Source organism: Phyllostomus discolor, chromosome 1 (genome assembly GCF_004126475.2).
Source record: "Phyllostomus discolor isolate MPI-MPIP mPhyDis1 chromosome 1, mPhyDis1.pri.v3, whole genome shotgun sequence".
Lineage (NCBI taxonomy): Eukaryota > Metazoa > Chordata > Mammalia > Chiroptera > Phyllostomidae > Phyllostomus > Phyllostomus discolor.
The window spans coordinates 216,846,074-216,867,740 of record NC_040903.2 but is presented as its reverse complement, the minus strand read 5'-3'; the positions used below and the strand labels follow the sequence as shown (position 1 = coordinate 216,867,740).

The 21,667-nt window shown below is 45.8% G+C and overlaps 1 protein-coding gene and 1 long non-coding RNA gene across 3 annotated transcripts in view; one reads left to right on the top strand and one right to left on the bottom strand.

Annotated features, from left to right (window-relative positions):
• RCOR1 (REST corepressor 1) overlaps nucleotides 1-21,667 on the bottom strand; it is a 107,700-nt gene that overhangs the window by 43,094 nt on the left and 42,939 nt on the right. The gene's annotated exons all lie outside the window — the stretch shown is intronic.
• On the top strand, nucleotides 18-19,757 carry LOC118497908. Its single transcript, XR_004900422.1, has 3 exons — nucleotides 18-30; nucleotides 10,619-10,621; nucleotides 19,221-19,757. It is a non-coding gene; the product is annotated as an uncharacterized LOC118497908 (long non-coding RNA).

Below are 21,667 nucleotides of genomic sequence, written 5' to 3'. Positions count from 1 at the left end.
CGCACCGCACCGTGGGTCACGACGCTCTGCGTTCAGACACGGGGCCTCCAAAAGGGGAGCCGCCTGTGGCAAGATGCTCAAAGAGTCTTTCAAAATGTGAACCCTGCAGGCGTGCTCCGAATACCCTCCCCCTTCCCGGCCAGAGTCACTCTTCATGACTTGACAGCAGGAGTCCAAAGATTTTTCAACAACTTTATTAAAGAATAACCATTAAAAAGACTTAACTTGAAAGGAAACTTCCGAAGTGCATTCAATTTCTTAAAAATCTTTGATACAAAATGGTAAGCCAACAGGTTTACAAGTGCCATAAAAAAGAAGGAAATGTTGCCATTTGTGAACACATGGGTAGACCTAGAGGATGTCATGTTAATGACAGAGAAAGACAAATACCATATGATTTCACTCATACATAGAATCTTAAAAAACAAATGAAACAGAAACAAACTCAGACACAGAGGCCATTCTGATGACTGCAACACAGGCGGCGCTGGGGGGCGGGGTGAGCAGGGGAGGGGTAAGAAGCACAAACTGCTAGTCACAAGGAGTCACAGGGCTGTAGAGCACTGTACAGGGAATGCAGTCAGCAATACTGTCGTAACTGTGGTACCGGGAGGGCATCAGACTCATCGAGGTGATTACTCCGTAAGCTACATAAATGTCTAACAACATCGTTGTACACCTGAAGCTAATATAAGAAGTATGTAAACTGTAATAAAAAAATTTTTTTTTAATTTTAATTTAATTTTTATTTTTAGAGAGGAAAGGGAGGGAGAAAGAGAGAGAGAGAAACATCAATGTGTGGTTGCTGGGGGCCATGGCCTGCAACCCAGGCATGTGCCCTGATAGGGAATGGAACCTGTGACACTTTGGTTCGCAGCCTGCACTCAATCCACTGAGCTACACCAGCCAGGAAAAATTATTAAAAAATTTAAATTTGGATCACAAATTAAAACCACATGAGATATCACAACATACCTATTACAAAAGCATAAAATAAAAGACTGACAACACCAAGGTCTGGCAGTAACATGGAGGAACTGGAATTCTCATGCACTGCTGGGCGAATGTAAAACAGTACTATCACTTTAGGGAGAAGTTCTGGCAATTTCCTAACAAGTGGTGTGCTACATGTATTCAATGAAATAAAACTCAGCAATGAAAAGGAATGAACTATTTAAGCATACAACACGAATGAATCTCAACGCAATTATCCTGAGGGAAAGAGTTGCAAATGCAAAAGGGAGAGGCTAGAAAGAATTATTAGGTGCTGGGGAGAAATGGATGGTAACAGTATGAAAAAACAGTTTTCAACAGAAATGGAAATACAGGCGTGTGTACCTGTGTCTGCACGCACACATACGCACCTTTATTTCCCAGCTCTGCCCACTGAGAGGGCTTTGATGCGATGACCACTCAGCAATGCCTGCACACATCTAGCTCCCGGATCTTGGTTTCTACCTACCACTCACCAGTGAAAGAGCCTACGTGTCCATGGAGAAATGGCTGACTGCAGGGCTTGGAGAGGAAATGTGTAAGAGGACCCTGGAGTATCTTGTTATGCCAGAAGATAAGAAAGTGTTCAAAGAAAAACAGGATCTTTCTCCTATGGACCAGATCTGGGACAATTTGTGCAACAAAATAAATGACAGTAATAACCTAACAGTCTGAGTCTGTACTGATATAGACAGACAAAAAGATAGATTGAGGAGGAAATCGAATGGGGCCAGAATAGTCAGGTCAAAACTGGAAGCCTCACACCGCTCTACTTTAGGAATATCTATACGTAAAGGTACAGCATTCAACACAGTGTGGCTGGCACTGGCGAAAGGACGGACACGCAGCTCGACGGAGCGTGCCGGCGCAGATACGGACCCACAGGTTCACGACCAGCTGATTTGTACGGGGCGCAAAGCTAGTTCAGTGGAGAAGACGCCACTCTGCCCAGCAAAGGGCGTGTTAACAGCTGCGTCTCCATATGCATAAAGGAAGTGATCCCCGTCTATACCTCGCACCTCATAGAATTAAAATAGAATCTCAGGTTAAAAGTAAAACCCACAAGTGTAAAACTTTTAGAAAAAACATGAAAAAATCTTCTTGAACTTGAGTTTAGGAAAAGATTTTTCACACAGGACACCAACAGTATAATCTATAATATAAAGTTAAAAAAATTGTAAATTGAGCTTAATCAACACGCTAAAGCTCTTGCTCTGCAAAAGACACTGTTAGGAGAAAAATAAAAACTGTGAGAAAATATTTCTTTTTTTTAAATATATTTTATTGATTATGCTATTACAGTTGTCCCATTTCCCCCTTCACTCCCCTCCACCCTGTGCCCCCTCTCCCACCCACATTCCCCCCCTTTAGTCCATGTCCATGTGTCATACTTGTGAGTTCTTTAGCTTCTACATTTCCCGTACTATTCTTGCCCTCCCCCATCTATTTTCAACCTACATTCTGTGCTACTTATTCTCTGTACCTTTTCCCCCTCTCCTCCTCCCACCCCTCTACTAGCCCTCCATGTGCCCTCCATTTCTGTGGTTCTGTTCCTGTTCTAGTTGTTTTGCTTTAGGTGTGGTTGTTAATAATTGTGAGTTTGCTGTCCTTTTACTATACGTGTCTTTTCTTTATCTTCTTTTCTTAGATAAGTCCCTTTAGCATTTCATAAAGTAAGGGCTTGGTGATGATGAACTCCTTTAACTTGACCTTATCTGAAAAGCACTTCATCTTCTCTTCCATTCTAAATGAGAGCTTTGCTGGATAGAGCAATCTGGGATATAGGTCCTTGTCTTTCATGACTTGGAATATTTCTTTCCAGCCCCTTCTTGCCTGTAAGGCCTCTTTGGAGAAATCAGCTGACAGTCTGATGGGAACTCCTTTGTAGGTGACTGTCCCCTTATCTCTTGCTGCTTCTAGGATTCTCTCCTTCGTTTTTACCTTGGCTAATGTAATTATGATGTGCCTTGGTGTGTTTCTTCTTGGGTCCAACTTCTTTGGGGCTCTCTGCGCTCCTTGGATTTCTTGGAAGACTGTTCCCTTTGCCAGTTTGGGGAAGTTCTCCTTTATTATTTGTTCAAATAACTTTTCCACTTGTTGGTCCTCCCCTTCTGGTACCCCTATAATTCGGATGTTGGAACGTTTAAAGGTGTCCTCGATGGTCTTAAGCTTTTCTTCGATTTTTTGAATTCTTATTTCATCATGCTCTCCTGCTTGGTTGATTCTATCTTCCTTCTGGTCCACTGTGTTGTTTTGAGACTCAGATTCCTTCCTTTCACAATTGGCTCTCCTCCGTATGTCTTCCTGCATCCCTTTTATGGTAATCTGCATTTTTTCATGTAATTTGGATCCAAAATCAACCAGTTCCGTGAGCTTCCTGATCACCAGTGTTTTGAACTGTGCATCTGATAGATTGGCTATTTCTTGGTCACTCAAAAGGATGAGTCCTGGGGGACTGAACTGTTCTGCTGGAAACATGTCTTATGTCTTTCCCTGTCTCTCCTATTATTTTACTTATTTATTTTTTCTCCGGTCTGGTCGCTCTTGTTACGGTGGGGGGGCGGAGCCTTAGGTTTTCACCGGGGCTGGGCGCCCCAGTCACTAGCTTGTGACGTTATATGTGGGGGCGGGGGCGGGGAGCGGGGACAGGAGGGATCAATGGCGACCCTTCCGTTCTCCTGGAGCCAGACACTTCCCTGGGCTTCTGGGCCGTGAGCTCTGCCCTGGTCCACAATCGCTGCCCCACTGATTCCCCCAGCCGCTGCTTGCGTACTCAGGGATCACCGCTACACCCATGCGCTCTTGGGTCCCGGATTGCTGTCGCGCTCATTTTGCGCCAAATTTCCCCCGACCTACGTGCGCCTGCGACCCGCGCCAGCCCCGAGCCCGCTAGCTCGGCTCGTCGTCCCCTACCAGTTTGGATGTACGGGTCTACTTCAACTTCTTGGCTGTCCGACTTCCATTTAGATAAACCCTCTGACAGTTCTGATATTATGACTGCAAATCATTGTTGTAAATTATTGTAGTTCTGTTCTTGGTTGTGCGAGGAGGTACGGTGCGTCCACCTATTCCTCCACCTTGCTGGAAGTCCTCCAAGAAAATATTTCTAAGTCACACATCTGACAAAGAACTTGTTTCCAGAGTATACAGAGAACTTCAAAAACTCAGTAACGACAATAAAAAACAGTGAGCTGAGATGTGAACAGCCGCTTCGCTGAAGAAGACGCGGAGAAGGCACAGAAGCACAGGGAAAGACCCTCAGCCCCGCGGGCCAGCAGGGAAAAGCGGAGGAAGCCACGATGAGGAACACACAGCGCCCCGGGAGCACTTGTGAGGCAGGAGAAAAGGCGGGCCCCAGCACCGACAGACACCAGGACAGCCGGAACTCTCCTGGGGCGCGGGAGCAACACAAAACCGGGAAGCCCCTCGGGAAAGGCTCCCCAGTTCTACGCAGGCCTGTGGAACACACGGCGCCCCCGACAACCCCACTCTTCGGGACGCGACCGATGGAACTGACGCATGCTCACAACGAGGCTTGCACGGTTTATTATTATCGCGGCTTTACTCACAGCCACCAGCATCCGGGGAGAAACACACGCCGCCCTGGGTGAGCAGCGCAGTCGGTCAGGGCGTCGTCCGGATGCGCTGAGGCTGTGGGTTCAATCAGGGAACTACAACCGCCAACCAATGAAAGCGTCAATGGAAAACAAATCCATGCCCATCTTTCCCTCTCTTTCTCCCTCCCTCCCCTCTCTCAAATCAATTTTTAAAATCTATAAAAAAGGAAAAAAATAAATGTCCTATAAGGAGTAAAGATAAACTGCGGTGCATCTATACACTGGAATAAACACTACGCAGCAATAAAAATAAACTACCGATACACAAAACAACATAACCTCATCTCAGAAACATAATGAAAAAATCCAGTCCAGAAAAGGTTCGGTGTTGTGTGAATCCATTATGTGACATTCTGGAACAACAGACACTCCAGGGCTAGGGGACAGGTCAGTGTTCAGAGGGTAAAAGCAGGAGGAAGCGCCAGAGCAGCATGAGGTGAGTTTCTGAGGAGACGGGGCTGCTCCGTGTCCCAGCTGCGCTGTGCCACCCAAAGCCAGTCCGTTCTGCTGTATGTACACTGAAGAATATAGACACAATGAAAACAAAGCAATGCCATTCATTTCTGGATAGATACTGATTATTTACTGAAGGCGGTAACTCTGAGGATGCTCTCTTTGTTTAAAAATCAATTACCGCCCTGGCTGGCGTAGCTCAGTGGATTGAGCACAGGCTGCGAACCAAAGCATCGCAGGTTTGATTCCCAGTCAGGGCACATGCCTAGGCTGCAGGCCATGGCCCCCAGCAACCGCACATTGATGTTTCTCTCTCTCTCTTTCTCCCTCCCTACCCTCTCTAAAAATAAATAAATAAACACTTAAAAAAATCAATTACTAAGTGTTAAAAACCTTAACAAAATATGCACTGCTGGTGGGATTGCAAACTGCTACAGCCACTGTGGAAAACAGTAGGAAAGACCTCAAAAAAATAAAAATAAAGGGAGCATTTGAGATCTTGCTCCTTGGCGTATGTCATCAGATTGACTCAAATAAACTTATAAAAATTCAATAGCAAAACACCCTGGCTGGTGTGGCTCAGTGGACTGAGCACTGGCCTGTGAACCAAAGGGTCGCTGGTTCAATTCCCACCACGGCACATACCTGGGTTGTGGGCCAGGTCCCCAGTGGGGGGGTGCGAAAGGCAACCACATGCTGATGTTTCTAACCCTGTCTTTCTCCCTCCTTCCCCTTCTCTCTAAAATAAGTAAAATCTTTTTTAAAATTTCAAAAGAATAAAGAAAAATAGAGCTACCATATGACACAGCAATCCTACTTCTGGGTATTTATCCAAAGAAATCTAATACACTAATCTGAAAAAATACATGCATCTTTATGTCCACTGAAGCATTACTTACAACAGCCAAAATTATAGAAACAACCTAAGTATCCATCAACAGACAAATAGATAAAAAAGAAAGACGTCCATATACACCATGGAATCTAACTCAGCCATAAAAAAGAGTAAAATCTTACCACTGTGATATGGATGGACCTAGAGGGTATTATGCTAAGTGAAATAAGGCAGCCAGAGAAAAACAAATAACATATGGTTTCACTTATACATGGAATCTAAAGAAAAGAAATGAACAAACAAAACAGAAACAGACTCACAGACAGAGAGAACAAACTGATGGTCGCCAGATGGGAAGGGGGTTGGGGAGCTGGGCGAAGAAAGCGAAGGGATTAAGAAGTACAAATTGGCGGTTACAAAATAGTCACAGGGATGTAAGGTACACCATAAAGAATATAGTCATTAATATAATAAAAGTGGTTCCAGGTGGGTACTAGACTTTTTGGGGAGATCACTTAGGAGTTTACATAAATGTCTAACCACAATGAAGTGCACCAGAAAACAATGTCAACTGCAAAACTAGAGGGAAAAAAAAACCCTTGAAAAATAAACCCAGACCTAGCTGGAAGTGAGTGGGATGACAAGGCAGTGGGAACGACCAACCCTCATCAGGAGAGAGGCGAAGAGCCTTCACACCACCAGTGGGGATGCGCCTTCACAAGGACTTCCGAGGGAAGCTGGTCGTGCTAACACGGCGGAGTACGGATACCCAGACCTCCACTCCTGAAGAGAACACGCACACAACAGCTGCATTTCTCAAACTTGGGTCAGACCTATTAAAATTAACTTATGGGTCCTAACCAGCAGTTTAAAAAAAACACAACCAATCCAGGATGTTGTTTAATTAAGTACATGTTTAAACTACTGGTGGAGATTTTTTAATGTTTAGAAGTCCCTGCCTGTAAAGGCTCTATGTAAGGTGCACAAGGGGAAGGATGGGAAGCTGTTTTGTGAGTCCGCTTGGGTGAGTTATAGACACTACTCAGTCATTTAATCAAACACAAACCAACCCAGGTGTTACTGTGAAGGTATTCAGTAGCTGTGGTTAACAACTATAATCGGCTAAATTGAAGTACAGTATCCCCATGATATGGGTGGACCTCATCTAATCAACTGGAGGCCGCAAGAGCAAAACGTACCATTGCCCAGGAGAAACTGTGCCCGTAGACCAAAGCCTCAATTCCCCCCTTGCAGAACTGCCTACAGACTTCAGACTTGGGGGCACTCACAACACGCAAGCCAATTCTTTTTAAATATCTAGATAAACACACGCACCCCCTTATTAGTTCTGTACTCCAAGAACTACTGCCTGAGGTGGACTGCTACCATGACGCTGTTTATAGTACTGAAATCCAGGAAAACTTTAAAAGTCCACGAACAGAAACTGGCTAAACCACAGCATGTGCGTTCAAAAGAATTAGATACAGAAAATTAGATTACCAGATCTATAGATAGCAACAATTTTTATTACAAAAAGGCAGTTAAAGGAAATGTATGATATCATACTATAAATATTAAAAATGTAAAAAAGAAGCTACACGTTATTAGGGTTATACATTTAGAGTATAAAACATGCACAATAAAGAATAAAGAGCCCTGGCTGGTGTGGCTCAGTTGGTTGGAGAGTCGTCCTATAAACCAAATGGTGGCAGGTTCAATCCCTGGTCAGGGCGCAAGTGAGAAGACAACCAACCGATGTTTCTCTCACACCAATGTTTTCCTCTCTCTGTCCGTCTCAAGGCAATAAGAAAAAAAAGTCCTCAGGTGAGGATTAACAAAAAATTTTTTTTAAAGAACAAAAGCCATCCTGGCCGGTGTTGCTCAGTGGATTGAGCGCTGGCCTGTGAGCCAAAGGGTCATTGGTTAGATTCCCAGTCAGGGCACAGGCCTGGGTTGCGGGCCAGGTCCCCAGTAGGGGGCGTGCAAGAGGCAACCACACATTGGTGTTTCTCTCCCTCTTTCACCTCCCTTCCTCTCTCTCTAAAAATTAATGAAATCTTTAAAAAAGAAGAAGAAGAAGAAGAAGAAGAAGCAGAAGAAGAAAAGCCACCCTAAGAGGGGCTATCTTACTTTGACTGTCATCTATAATGCTTCATTACCTTCCACAAATCTGGATAGTAAATAGGAAAATACCATTTTCTGTAGTTTCTATGTCATATAGTTTCAAAACACTTTTAATATATTTTATTGATTATGCTATTAAAGTTGTCCCATTTTCCCCCCTTCATTCCCCTCCACCCTGGTACACCCTCTCCTGCCCACATTCCCCCCCTTTAGTTCATGTCCATGTGTCATAAGTTCTTTAGCTTCTACATTTCCCATACTATTCTTGCCCTCCCCCTGTCTATTTTCTACCTACTATCTATACTTCTTATTCTCTGTACCTTTTCCACCTCTCTCCCCCTCCCACTCCCCTGTTGCTCCACGTAATCTCCATTTCTGTGATTTTGTTCCTGTTCTAGTTGATTGCTTAGTTTGTTTTTGTTTTTGATTTAGGTGTGGTTGTTAATAATTGTGAGCTTGCTATCATTTTACTGTACATGATTTTTATCTTCTTTTTCTTAGATAAGTCCCTTTAACATTTCATAAAATAAGGGCTTGGTGATGATGAACTCCTTGAACTGGACCTTATCTGAGAAGCACTTTATCTGCCCTTCCATTCTAAATGAAAGCTTTGCTGGATAGAGCAATTCTTGGATGTGGGTCCTTGCCTTTCATGACTTGGAATACTTCTTCCCAGGCCCTTCTTGCCTGCAAGGTCTCTTTTGTGCAATCAGCTGACAGTCTGATGGGAACTACTTTGTAGGTTACTGTCTCCTTATCTCCTGCTGCTTCTAGGATCCTCTCCTTCATTTTAATCTTGGGTAATGTAAGTATCATGTGCCTTGGTGTGTGCTTCCTTGGGTCCAACTTCTTTGAGGCTCTCAGCTTCCTGGACTTCCTGGAAGTCTATTTCCTTTGCCAGATTGGGGAAGTTCTTCTTCATTATTTGTTCAAATAACTTTTCCACTTGTTCCTCTTCCTGTTCTCCTTCTGGCACCCCTATGATTCGGATGTTGGAACATTTAAGGATGTTCTAGAGGTTCCTATGCCTCTCCTCATTTATTTTGAATTCTTATTTCTTCATTCTTTTCTCACTGGATGTTTCTTTCTTTCTTCTGGTCCACTCCATTGATTTGAGTCCAGTTTTCTTTCCATCACTATTGGTTCCCTGTATATTTTCCTTTATTTCACTTAGCATAGCCTTTATTTTTTCATCTAATTTGTGACCATACTCCACTATTTCTGAGCACCAGTGCTTTGAACTGTGCACCTGATAGGTTGGCTATCTCTTTTCCGCTTAGTTGTATTTGTTCTGGCGCTTTGGTCTGTTCTTCCGTTTGAGCCAATTTTTTTGGTCTTGACGAGCCTGTTGCGTAGTGAGGGGCGGAGCATTAGGTGTTCACCAGGGCGGGGCAACCCAGTCTCTGGGTTGTGGTGCTGTATATGGGGGAGGGGTCCGAGAGGGATCAGTGGCACTTGCTCCACTCTCTGCCGGACTTCAGTCACTTCCCCCAAGCAAACTGGGCCCTTCTGGTGCTCATTCCCCAGTAGGTGGGCTTGTGCACCATTCTAGGACCCTGTGGGTCTCTCCAACGAACTCTCCTGTGAGGCTGAGGGTCTCTTCCAGCTCCTCAACCCCCACAGGTGTTTTCAATCAGTGTTTTGAGGCTTTATTCCCCCGTGCTGGAGCCCTGGGTTGTGTGGTCCGTCCCGCTCCCCAGTTTTGCCTGGTTTACCTGTGTGCTAATGTGTGACCACCCAGTCAGCCAGCCACCTTACACACCTCGCTGGCTCTGCCCGCTGCCACCCAGCAGCCGGGGTCTGCCCGCTGCCGTCTTGCGTGTCCAGGTCTGTCAGCTGCTGCCATGCACCCGGGATCCACAAGCCACCACTTTTTTGCTGTCACCCCTCTCCTCCTACCGGTCTGGATGAATGTGTCTAATTTAACTCCTTGGTTGTCTGACTTCCGTACAGTTCAGTTTTCTGTCAGTTGTAGTTTTTTTTTTGTTTCTATATTTTTGTGGTCCATATTTTGGTTACATGAGGAGACACAGTATGTCTACCTATGCCTCCATCTTGGCCGAGTTCTCAAAACATTTTTTTAAATTGAAAAGAATACCCTCACTGTGTGATGTGATGTTACCTAATACAGTATGTGTTTTAATTTAAAATAGTCTTGTCTCACAGTAAGCAAAATACTCTCCAAGCATATTTTCTGTTCTGCCCTGAAACCATCAATTAGTTTGTTTGTTTTTAGTATTTTATTTATTTATTTTTAGATAGAGAGGAAGGGAGGGAGAAAGAGTAGAAAAAAAACAGTGTGTAGTTGCCTCTTGTGTGCCTCCTACTGGGGACCTGGTGCACAACCCAGGCGTGTGTCCTGACTGGGAATTGAACCAGCGACCATTTGGTTCACAGGCCTGCACTGAATCCACTGAGCCACACCAGCCAGGGCTGACTTAGTTATTTCTTATTCTGAATATTATATTTGCCAACTGTTTGAACCCCAAGCAACATGTCTACACTTACATTTTACATTCCCGCTGACAGTACATGAGGGTTCCAATTTCTCCACATCTTCCCTGACACTTGTTATTATTTGACTTTTTTATTCTAGCGAGTGGGTGTAAAGTGGTGTCTCACTTTGGTTTTGATTTGCATTTATCTGATGACTGATGAGGCTGAGCATATTTGATGTGCTTACCGGCCATCTGCATACATCCTTTGGAGAAACGTCTATTTCAAATCTCTTGCTTACTTGTGAATCAGAGTATCTCGCTAGAATGATGAGAGTGTAAAATGGTGTCTCCACTTTGGAAAACAGTCTAGCACTTATTCCAAAGGTTAAATGCAGTTACCAAATAACCCAGCAATCCCACTCCTAGGCATGCAGCACCAAGAAAAAGCACGTGTCCACACAAAAGCCTGTACACGAATGTTTAGAGCAGCACTACGTTAACAGCCAAAAAGCGGAAACAAGCCAAGTGTCCGTCGACTGACGAATGAATACACAGCATATGCAGTACAGCCATCCGACGGAGTGTCACACTGCCATAAAAAGACATTTAGTGCTAATCCACGCTCAGTACAGGTAAGAGCTGATAGCGTTCTGCTCCGTGAAAGCAGCCAGTCACACACACACACACACACACACACACACTGTATGACTCCATTTACACGAAAGGTCCAGAACGGGCAGCTCTACAGACACAGACAGCACAGGTTAGTGGCTGCCTGCAGGTGTGGGGTGTTGTGGAGAGATGGGGAGTGACAGCTAACAGGTATGGGGTTTCCTTTCTTTCTAAATTCTCACCTAAAGATACATTTATTGATTTGAGAGAGGAAAAACACTGATGGGAGCAACATCAGTCAGCTGCCCCCCCCACGCTCGCCCCAAGGCAGGGATCAAACCACAGCCCAAGTCGCACGCCCTGACCGGCAGTGTTCTGGCGAGCGGGATGATGCGCCAACCTGTGAGCCTCCCGGCCAGGGCAGGCACAGGGTGTCTTCATGGAAAGACGACGACAGTCTGAACCTGACTGTGCTGGCGGTGGCACAACTGGATGAACACACTACAACCACTGAACTGTGTGCTTCAAACACCTGAACTAAGTGAGGGTGGAGAGAGTAACTTGACAGTGGAGAAACATGACAAATGCCACCTCAGCCAGGTGGTGACAGTCCCCATCAAAAGTGACCGCGCTGCATTGATAGTTTCTGCCCTCGATGTGATGAGAGTGGCAAGTCACCTTCGTAGTGTTCCTCCCAAAACCCTCAGTCCCAACTGAAGAACACGGTACAAAACCCGACTCGTACCCCTCAGGACTGCTGAAGCCATCGAAAACAAGGTAACTCCTAAGAAACCGTCACAGCCAGGAGTTGCCGGCTGAGGCACAGAGCCAAATGTGATACGTATCTTGGCAATGGATGGGATCCTTGAACAGGAAAAGGACATTAGGTGAAAACGAAGGAAGTCTGAATGAGTGATGGCGTCGGTAATAACAATGAATCAATACTGGTTCATCAACGGTGGCACACGTGCCAGCCTGATGTAAAACATGAATAGTAGGGAAACGGGGTGGGGTGCATGGGAGTTCTCTGTACTATCTTGTAACTTCTGTAAGTCTAAAACTATTCTTAAAAAATCTACTTTGAAAAAAAAGACCCTTGCATAGCTTCCACATTGTCTTGAACATAAAACTCATGGCATTCCAAGGCCCTACGCAATTGTCAAACCTCACTTAACACTTAGACCTGTGCATTTTATGTCCATTACATCCTTTTAAAAAAGATCTTATGTATTTATTTTTAGAGAGAGAGGAAGCAAAAGAAGAAAGAGAATGAGAGAAACATCAATGTGTGGGTGCCTCTCATTCGCCCCATACTGGGGACCCAGCCCACAACCCAGGCATGTGCCCTGGCTGGGAATCGAACCAGTGACCCTTTGGCTCTCAGGCCGGTGCTCAATCCACTGAGCCACACCAGCCAGGGCTCAATTATTTCTTCTTAAAAGACCTTTAGAGTAAAGGTTGGTATAAATTTTAAAAGCCTGAGAGAAAAATATCATCTACAAATAAATGACAAACCGACAGTAAAATTCCCAATAGCAACAGAAGCCAAAGATAGTATAATACTGTTTTTTCTTTTTTTAACTCTCACCCCAGGATATGTTCATTGCTTGGGGGGGGGGGGGGGAGAGGGGGAGGGAGAGAGAGAAAAGAAGGTGGGGGGTGGGGGAGTGGGACAGACATCCATCGGTAGCATCCCATATGCATCCCGAACCCACAACCTAGTTGTGTGCCCTGACCAGGGATCAAAACTAACGGAGCCACTTGGCCAGGGCAAGTGGAGCACTATGTTTCAAGGGCTGAGAGGAAATCTTAGGATGTATCCTGCAAAACTCTCAGAAATACAGCGTTTTGTCCAACCTTATGCCCGTTCTCAGGGTTCAGGTATTTCCCCCGCATGGTAATCCGATTGCTGTGCCTTCTCCCTTTGCAACGTCTCCCCCCTTGACACTTCCTTCTCACTGCAAGGCCCCGCCCTCTCTCTTCCTACCGCCACCCCTACTCGTCTTTCCAGACAGCCCAAGGACTACCGTCTTCGGAGAGCCTGCCCCGCCTCTCTCAGACCGCGTCAGCTGCCCGCCCCCCAGACGCCCGGAGCGCTGCGGACACCCTCCACCGCGGCTCAGGCTCGTCGTCAGCGGTGCGCGCGGACGCGCCCGCCGCTGTGGACGGAACGACGCCTTTGTAAGCGAGATGCAAGCATGATCGGTGGTACTGCGTCCCCCTTATTCACAGGGGGCACACGCAAGACCCCCAGTGGATGCCTGAAACTGCAGATAGTACTGGACCCTCTATATACTGTGGTTTTTTTCTACACATACATACCTATGACAAAGTTTAATTTATAAATTAGGGACAGTAACAAATTAATAACAACAATAAACTAAACTGTAACAATATACTATAATAAAGTTATAGGGCCCTGGCTGGTGTGGTTCGGTGGATTGAGTGTCAGCCTATGAACCGCAGGGTCACTGGTTGGATTCCCGGTCAGGGCACACGCCCCAGTTGTGGGCCAGATCCCCAACTGGGGCACATGCGACAGGCAACCAATGGATGTTTCTCTCCCTCTCTTTTCCCTCTCTCTAAAAATAAATAAAATCTTAAGGAAAAAAAAGGTCAGGTGAATGTGTAGCCTGTGTGTGTCTCCCTGATAACCAATCGGGTCACTAAGATGGCTACCAAGTGACGGACAGGCGGGGAGCACAGGCGGCACGGACACACTGCACGGAGGGAGGAGTCACGGCCTGGGCAGGGCAGAGCAGGACTGGGCAAGACGTCCTCAGAAAGGCATGCGATTTAAAACTTACAAATTTCTGTAAAGCAACATGCACAGGGAACCAACAGTGCAGGGAAGGAAACTGGGACTCAAATCAATGATTTGGAACAGAAGGAAGAAAGAAACATTCAACCAGAAAAGAATGAAGAAACAAGAATTCAAAAAAAATTAGGAGAGACTCAGGAACCTCTGGGACATCTTTAAATGTTCCAACATCTGAATCATACGGGTGCAAGAAGGAGAACAGGAAGAGCAAGAAATGGGAAACGTATTTGAACAGATAATGAAGGAGAACTTCCCCAATCTGGAGAAGGAAAGAGACTTCCAGGAAGTCCAGGAAGCTCAGAGAGTCCCAAAGAAGTTGGACCCAAGGAGGAACACACCAAGGCACATCATAATTATATTAGCCAAGATTAAAGATAAGGAGAGAATATTAAAAGAAGCAAGAGGAAAGGAGACAGTTACCTACAAAGGAGTTCCCATAAGACCATCAGCTGATTTCTCAAAGGAAACCTTACAGGCAAGAAGGGTCTGGAAAGAAGTATTCCAAGTCATGAAAGGCAAGGACCTACATCCAAGATGACTCTATAGTAAAGCTATCATTTAGAATGGAAGGGCAGATAAAGTGCTTCTCAGATAAGGTCAAGGTCAAGGAGTTCATCACCACCAAGCCCTTATTATATGGAATGTTAGAGGGACTTATCTAAGAAACAGAAGATCCAAAATACGAACAGTAAAATGACAACAAACTCACAACTATCAACAACTGAACATAAAAAACAAAAACAAGCCCTGACTGGTGTAGCTCAGTGGACTGAGTGCCGACCTGTGAACTGAAAGGTTGTTCAATTAGTTCCCAGTCAGGACACATGCCTGGGTTGCTGGCGAGGTCCCCATTTGGGGGCATATGAGAGGCAATCAACTGATGTTATCTCTCGCACACTGATGTTTCTCTCCTCTTTCTCTCTCCCTTCCCCTGCCTTTAAAGATTAATAAATGAATGAATAAAATCTAAAAAAAAAAAAGTAAAACAAAAACAAAAATTAAGCAAACAACCAGAACAGGAACAGAATTACAGAAATGGAGATCACATGGAGAGTTATCAGAGGAGAGGAGGAATGGGGAGAATGGGGGAGAAGGTACAGGGAATAAGCATAAATGGTAGGCACAAAATAGAAAGAAGGAAGTTAGGAATAATATAGGAAATGCAGAAGCCTAAGAACTTACATGTGTGACCCACGGACATGAACTTGGGGGGCAGGTAATGTTAGAGGGAGGGATGATGCAGGGCTGAGGGGGATAAAGGGGGGGAAATGGGGTAACTGTAATAGCATAATCAATAAAATATACTTACAATAAATAAAACCTGTGAATTTCTGGAATTTTTCATTTAATATTTTTGGACCGCAGTTGACCGTGGATAACTGAAGCTGTGGAGAGCAACCCCATGGATCTGGGGGCGTCCTACTGTAATTGCTGTCAGTGGCTTTGGGACCAGTAACAGCTAGCTGTAACACACAAAACCACCCTATGAGATAAGAACTGGTGTGCTGTGTTTGAAAAGAGGGTTTAAGTGGCTTGTACCAGAGCAGAACATTGTCCAGGATCTGAGCTCACACACGAGACTGAACCCGCGCTGCTCTGAATCCATTCTTAGCCACTCTGCCACTGAGTGACGATGAACTTTGCTTCATCAAACCCTGCTGAAAAACGGGGAGGATGATGCCTACCGTTTGTGCGCAGGCTTCTGTGACTAGAAAAGGTACGTATGAAGTGGCTGGTACACACCTAGTAAGTACAGCTATCATTCTCTTCCGTCTCTTGTGAGACTGAGGCTCCCGAGACCTCTGTATCTTTACTGTCTGCCACACCACAGTTGCTTCATAAAAGCTGACTAAATTAATATGCACAAACTAACAAGGTAGGCGCCCAATTAATGGAAAGTTCTAGAAGGCAAGCAGCACACTGTTCTATTCCCTTTCTTTCATCGCAGCTATCTAGACTGACACATGCGAGACCCAGACGGGCTGGCCGGCAGCTCCTACAGCGCCGACCTCTACCACACAGCCCGGCCCCGCTCCTGCGCCACTCTGCAGAACAGCACACCGCCCTCTCTGGGCGGACGCAGTCCGGGGGGGGGGGGGGGGGGGGGGCGGGGGTTCAAATGCACTGTGGCTCACAAGATTCTAGGTTGACAACACTGGGCAAATCATCTCCCTCAGAACTGGCTGCATCGCTGTCCAGCAGTCTAAGCCCAGCCAGTGCCCGATCTATGTCCCGTTCCTAATTCCCCAAGAAGCAAGCCAGACTCTAATCCAATGCTACAAAGTAAACTGTCTGCACTGGGAACTGGAGCTGTGTGCCCAGTTTCTTTCTGACTGGAAACATCCCAGATTCAGTCTTCTCCAGAAGAAACAAACACTTTTTCCTTCCGTGTTATTAATTTAACCAACGCATCATTTAACACCAACGTAATATCACCACAGTGAGCCCTTAAACTAAAAAGGAGGGACACAACACTTCAGAGACCAACTAATTTCACAGCGGGATGTTTTGTGCTCTCGATCTCCCTCTTTTTCTTAGCACTGTTCTACCAGGAATGTCTCAGAAGCACCCTCATCAGACGGACCGGACCATACAGGCAGGCCTCAGAGATGCTGTGGGCCCAGCTCCAGACCGCTGCTACAAAACTGATGCCATGAGAAAGTGAGTCATGTGAATTTTTGTTTCCCAGTGCACATAAAAGTTATGTTTACTCTATACTGTAGTCTATTAAGTATGTGATAGCATTATGTCTAAAGTGATGTACATACCTTTATTAAACTACACATTATTGCTAAAAAAATGCTAAGCATCCATCTGAGCCTTCAGCAAGCTGTAATTTTTTGCTGGTGGAGGGTCTTACCTTCACTGTAAAAAAGCAGTGTCTGCGAAGTGCAATGAAGTGAAGCTCCAAGCTACAAGGTTCTCCTGCATTGGCACCTCACCACCAAGAGCTCCAAGAGGAAAAACCCCTCCAGCCACAGTCTAACGGTGATGCACCACCATGAGAAATACAGGGGACGGCCCTGACCGGCGTGGCTCGGCTGGGTGGGCGTCCTCCCGAGAGGCACAAGGTCATGGTCTGGTTCCCGGTGAGGGCACGTGCCTGGGGTGCATGTTCAGGCCGCGCTAGCGGGGTGCACTCCAGAGGCAACCGACCAATGTTTCTCTCTCTCATCAACGTTTCTCTCCCTCTCTTTCTCCCTGTCTTTCCCTCTCTCTAAAAATAAGTAAATAAAATCTTTTAAAAAATTAAAGGAATACAGAGGACCTGGTTCATCCTAGAACATAATATTCCCAATACCATCACCACTTCTCCATGGCCCAGTGAAACCTTCAATTACTGAACAGTTAGCTGAGAACCTATCTTTAAAATTAGTGCATGTTATAAGAGCTTCCTTATAAAAGTTGAGTTAGGAAAAAGAGAATATGGAATTCTTTCCAAAAGTTTGGCAGAGCAGGTTGTTAAAAAGGGCAACAGAAAAAGTAGCTACCAAAAAGGCTGACAGTGGTGTACTGTAAATTAGTTTAGGCTCTCTCTGAAGGGCAGTTTGGCAATGTTTACCAAAGCCTCTAGCGATTTACCCTGAAACAAAATAATCAGAGGGCTTTGCAAAGACTCATCCACAAAGCTGCTCATCAAGTGCTGCTAAAATGGCATTAAGTGGAGAACAACTCAAATGTCCAACGAGAGACTTAAAAAGGCTGGTACCACGCTGCAGTGGAACCCACGCACACGCGAAAAGAAGCTGCGCAAGTCCACTCCCTGACGTGGGAATGGGGTCTGTGTTACGTGCGGCTGAGGCAGCTCCGACCCCGCAAGCGAGCAGTGTCTGCAACAGCCCTGCCCAGCTAGCTCCTGCAGACTCGCACCGAGGGCTTCGACGATGGAGTCAACCCAGAACGTACCTGCTGCTCCGCATGCATCAAGTAAACCCGAGCAGACTACAACGCAGCCTGCGCACTACAGAATCATCCACTGTGGCCACTCAGTTAAAACTGTTTCCGTCAACGTCACTGCAGAGCCGGAACTAAAAGCCTGGTACCGCTGGTTTCTCACCGCACCCCCCCCCCCGCCTCCCCCCTTCAGATGCGCCTCTCCCCTCCTGTGCTCCCTCCGCCAGGAGCACCTGCTGCCCAGTGCCCTTCCCAAAGCTTAACACTTAGTAACTAACTACAGTTTTTGGAAATACTCTCTTCCCTCTGCAGTCTCACAAAGTCAGGGGATACTGAGAGTATAAAGCCACTGGCACAGTTTAATGACAGAAAAAGAAATGAATATTCATTTTTAAGTGGAATAAAAAGCACAATGGGTCAGCTTTTTAATTTTTATTCTATATTTTTTTACATTTTCTTTACTAATTTTAGAGAGAGAGAGGAAGGAAGGAAGAAGGAGAGAGAGAGAGAAACATCAATTTGTTTTCCACTTACTGATGCACTCGTTGGTTGATTCCTGAATGTGCCCTGACCAGGGATCACACCCGCAACCTTGGCGTAGAACCTCAGCTCTAACCAACTGAACTACCCAGTCAGGGCCTACGGTTCAGATTTTTTAAACCTACATGATTGTTACTGACTTTTCTGTAACTAATCCAAATTTGTGAGGATTTTATTATTAGACCTCTACCTCCACAATCTCTCTTTACAAGGTGCTTTAACCCACTGGAAAATTCTGGACATTCCTGGTCCCACAAAGAACCTGAAAAGCCCTTCCAGAAGCATGACCCACCGGAGTGTGCACTCATTCCTGGCTGTGCGCAACGCCACCGGCCTGGTCACACCCACTCGCCCTGTGGAAGCACTTGGCGCCCCAAAGGCTAAATGGCTGTACTGAAAATAAGCTAAGTTCCAGAAAGCATAGAACCAAGCAAAAGTAAGACCTTCTATTGTAATTTAAGACAGAAATCAGGGAATTCCTCTCTTTTTGACATACAGTGAAATGCAATCAGTTTGATAGCAGACTTTCAGGGCATCGCTTCACTCCCGTAAGCAATGAACTTTCATTGGACACACAGTCTGGAGCTACAGCCGCTACTACCCTAACTCAAACAGCCTTCACCGGGAGTCACCGTGGCCTCCTGCTTCAACAGTGCTCGAACAGAGCCGGGCGCTCAACCCCCACCCCAGCCAGCTGCCCAGATCCACCCTCTGCCACCTCCTCACGGTGCCCGCGGACAGCCCCGAGGTCCCCGCCACTGCTCCAGCACCACAACCTCAGCCACCGTCAACCGCCAGATCAACCTGGAGCTCTTGCTTCCTACGTCTACCTGGCCATGCCTTACTGCGACGATGTGGCTCTGAAGAACCTTGCCAAGTGTGCTCTTCACCAGTCTCATGAGAGAGGGGACATGCTGAGAAACTGCTGAAGCTGCAGAAGCAACGAGGTGGCTGAATCTTCCTCCAGGATATCACGAAACCAGAAGGTGATGACTGGAAGAATGGGCTGAATTCAATGAAATGTGTATTACACTTGGGGAAAAAATGTGAATCAGTCACTACTGGACTTGCACAAACTGGTCACTGAAAAAGATGACCTTCATCTGTGTGACTTCAGTGGGACGCACTGCCTGGACGAGCAGGTGAAACCCATCAAAGAACAGGGTGAACCGTGTAACCGACTTGTGCAGGTGGGGAGCCCCTGGGTCTGGCACGGCAGGGCATCTGATGAGCACACTCTGGGAGACAGCAACGGAGCTCAGCCTCAGGCTGCCTTCCCACCGCCACGGGAGTGACTTCCCCAGCCACCGAAGCAGTGCGTGCAAGTTGGAGTTACCTTCACGTTTTCCATAACTTGTACTGATCCACTTATGTCCTTCATTTGTACCAGCCCTTCAAGTAAAGTAATCTGGCACCCCCCAAAGCAAACAAACAAAACCAGTAGTGTCTATACAAAAACAAACCTCAGTATAGCCCAAAAGAGTTTGGCAATATCACAATACACAGTTTTACTGGTTGTTTTCTTTTAAAAACAAATCTGAACCAATTAATAAAAGCCACCCCACACCAAGGAAACATTTAGCTTTAACGTGGCACTGGGGGCTGAGTCGTCGCCCACCGGCCCGCTCACTAGCGCCCCCCCCATCCCATCCCACTTTAACAACAGCAGGGGCCAGACGCTGTCAGCTTCCCAGTGCCAGTCCCAGGAAGGACATGTCTCTCTTTTCTTGTCTTAGAACAGGTTGAAAAGTTGATTTTATTATACAAGATTTAAAAAGAAACTTATTTTTGCCCCAAAAGTAACCTATACAACAGTATCTGTTCAAATTTTCATATCTTTAAGGAAATCACAAGTATCACACTGTACATCAAATAGAACTATTTCACTAAAAATCAGCAAAATGTGAACCAACATTCACCAGACACACACACCACACTAACTTTCACAGCCTCAGAGAACTCAGGGGAATGAACCGGTGAAACAGGCTCAGAACTCTCAATTATTCAGTTAGCATTCTGGGCCCGCCAGTCACAAAGTTTAAGACACTGGAAAACTTCCTTAGAAGGAAGTTTGTTTTCTCATCTGCAAAAAGGTGGTTAAAAAGAATCTCCACCTCACAGGGAAAGGATTACATGAGATCGTATGTGTGAGGTCCTTAGCTAAATGCCTGGCACCGTGAACACTCTACTCACCAAACAGCTCATTCCTCTTATTAGAAATGCCCGTGTTTGGAGTAACACAAGCAAAAAACAAAACAAACAAAAACAAAAAAAAATAACTAAACATAACTTCACACTTCTTGGCTATGACTCTCTTCTCCAACATTCCCACACATGATCGATCTAGGCCTTGTTCAGATTTCAGCAACATCTTATCAAACTTTCTGCCTCTTCTCCTAGCCTCCAAATTCACATCTATTGCATAAACAGCGGCAAGAAATATCTCCCCTGTTACGTGATACTATCTCGCATTACCTTGTAAGAATTTCTCAGCCCTGGCTGGCGTAGCTCAGTGGATTGAGCATGGGCTGCGAACCAAAGTGTCACAGGTTCGATTCCCAGTCAAGGTACATGCCTGGGTTGCAGGCCATGACCCCCAGCAACCACACACTGATGTTTCTCTGTTTCTCTCTTTCTCCCTCCCTTCCCTCTCTCTCTCTCCTCCCCCATTCCCTCTCTAAAAATAAATAAATAAAATCTTTAAAAAAAGGAACTTCTCCAAAATTCATGCAAGCTCATAAAATGACTCAGAATATCAGAGCTACAAGGAACTTCACAGATGGCGTTTGCTTAAGTTACTCTGGACGCACAAAGTGTCCTGCCCCAAATGGTAAGTGCTGAGGCTAACCCTAATGCAGGCTCCTGTCCCAAGTCCTCTTAATCACACTTGATTACATTCAGCTCAGACCTTTCTTGTTTAAGAAATAAGCACAATTCCACCCTGGCTGGTGGGGCTCAGCGGACTGGGCATCCAGTTGGAGGTGTGTGACAGGCAACCACACACTGATGTTTTTCTCTTTCTCACTCCCTTCCCCTTTCTCTAAAAATGAATAAATAAAATCTTAAAGGAAGAAAGAAGCATAATTCCTTGTCCTGGTTATCTGTAGCACATCACAGGAATTTCCTGGTAAAGCAGGGTGGTTTTGTTGTTGTTGTTAATACAGTGTTACCTGTCACCAGAATAGTCAATTTAAAAATGGAAGGCTTGGGCCTTGGCTGGTGCGGCTCAGTCAATTGAGCACCAGCCTGCAAACAAAAGTCATCAGTTCGATTCCCAGCCAGGGCACATGCCTGGATTGCAGGCCAGGTCCCCAATAGGGGGTGCATGAGAGGCAACCAC